Genomic DNA, 2,500 nt, shown 5'->3' with positions numbered 1-2,500 from the left:
ATGAAGTGGTGAGAGTGAGAATGGGTGTAAGAAATGAGTTAGCAGCTACAGTGGATATGAATGTGTTGAGGTGGTTTGGCCATGTTGAGAGAATGGAAAAGGGGGTGTCTGATAAAATAGGTGATGAATGCAAGAGTTGATGGGAGAAGTACAAGAAGAAGGCCAAAGTTTGGGGTGGATTGATGGAGTGAAGGAAGCTCTGGGTGATAGGAGGATAGATGTCAGAGAGGCAAGAGAGCGCGCTAGAAATATGAATGAATGGCGAGCGAATGTGACGCAGTTCCGGGTAGGCCCTGCTGCTTCCTTCGATGCCTTAGATGACCGTGGAGGTAGCAGCAGTATGGGATTCTGCATTATGATGCTTCATCTGTGGTGAATAATGTGGGAGGGTGAGCTGTGGCACCCTAGCAGTACCAGCTTGAACTCGGTTGAGTCCCTTGTAAGGCTGGGAGGAAAGTAGAGAGTAGAGGTCCCTCCCCCCTTTTTTTTTCATTTGTGATGTCGGCTACCCCCCAAAATTAGGGGAAGTGTATTGGTATATATATGTATGTACTATCTCCCTATATATGTATATATATATATATATATATATATATATATATATATATATATATATATATATATATATATATATATATATATATATATATACATATATATATAATATATATATATATATATATATATGTATATATATATACATATATATATATATATATGCTCCTATTCTTTGGAGTGACAACTTTGAACACATATAACTTTCCTTTCCTTTTTTTTCGGTGTGTGTATACATAAAGACGTTGCTAAAAATTATTCAATGTCAAAACAGATATATCATGCATATGCAAATATCAAAGGTCACATAAGGCTGCATGTTCGATATCCCTGCTTTATACATTACGACAAAATATTTTACACTACACTAAATCAAGTTGATTGATAATTAAAATAGCACCTATTGGAATGTTAAATAAAAAGGATTTCATTAATGAATATTATGATTGTTACACACAAAGGCACACACACAAACACAGATATATACGCACAACAATATATATATATATATATATATATATATATATATATATATATATATATATATATATATATATATATATATGTATATATATATACATACACACACACACACACACATATATATATATATAGTATATATATAATATATATCATATATATAATATATACATATATATATATATATATTATATAGTATATATATATATATATATATATATATATATATATACATACACACACACACACACACATATATATATATATATATATATATATATATATATATATATATATATATATATATAATATATATATATATATATATATATGCGTTTCTGGCGTGCGTGTTTGTGTTCATTAACTGTTGAAAATGTGATCATAAATATTCAAAAGCTTATCTATATTTGACCATCGTTATAGGTATAGCATGGGAACCTTCGTCAAAATGCCCCGTAAATACTGGCTGCTTTTCAGTAATCCTAATGCTTGCAGCATTCGTTTCTGATAGAAAAGGATTACGGGTTGACCTGTGATGAAGACATTAACAATGTTGATAGTAATAACCTTTAGTCTTCCCCCATCGAGCCAAAAACCTAATACACCTTGCTTCCTATGTGACGAAGCGGATAACAAATGAGAGCCTAAGTGGGCTGCCAGCTCTAGACAGATAAGTATCATAAGCCCGAGACTCTGAACAGACGGTGAGTGATGAATAACTGCTGGCTCAAGTAACTACCACTGATACGGTAGCCACCAATGCCTTTCACCATTGCCAATGCTTGACTAAGCTGCATTGAAAAGCAAAAACTGGTGTGATTTGACATGACAGAAATTACTGAAACTAGTTATCAGACCACATGACCTTATTAAGTTGCTCGAATTTATTGGAGATATAATCGCTGGAGATTCACCGTCACTGGCTGATTTTACAGCCCTCTGTGATAAGTCTATTGCAATTCTATGCTTTTCAGACATCAAACATGTAGGGATGAATCGTAGCTTGTCCCTTCTTTTTATGATTGCCTGAGCTAAAATGTTATTGAAATGATAAAAAAACGCTTCAGCTGAAGCCTCTATCATTCTCAATACGGCAAAAATCCTTTGACAAGAACTTCTCCTAAATAACATGGCTATACATGAACCTTTGCAACAACCAGTGTAGCTGGTGCAGTCACTCCAGTACTGAGATCATTCATACACGTGCTTCTTAATGAATCAGGGATTGGTAATCCATCTCTTGAACCTGAAAAATCCCATGTTGCGACATTCATTGGTCAGCTAATAATTTCTAATACAGTGAAGCTCAAAGCTAGTGTTAATGGAGTCTTATCAAATGGATTTCCAGTGAACAACGGAGTATTTCAAGGAAATATGTTTCCACCTATGTTGTTTATCTTCCTCGTGGATTTTGTGATATGTAGAGCAGTCAGAGATGGTAGAGACGGATTGGACTGGATGCTGT

The sequence above is a fragment of the Palaemon carinicauda genome, chromosome 5 (assembly GCF_036898095.1).
Source record: "Palaemon carinicauda isolate YSFRI2023 chromosome 5, ASM3689809v2, whole genome shotgun sequence".
Classification (NCBI taxonomy): domain Eukaryota; kingdom Metazoa; phylum Arthropoda; class Malacostraca; order Decapoda; family Palaemonidae; genus Palaemon; species Palaemon carinicauda.
Note: the sequence above shows the minus strand (reverse complement) of the source record.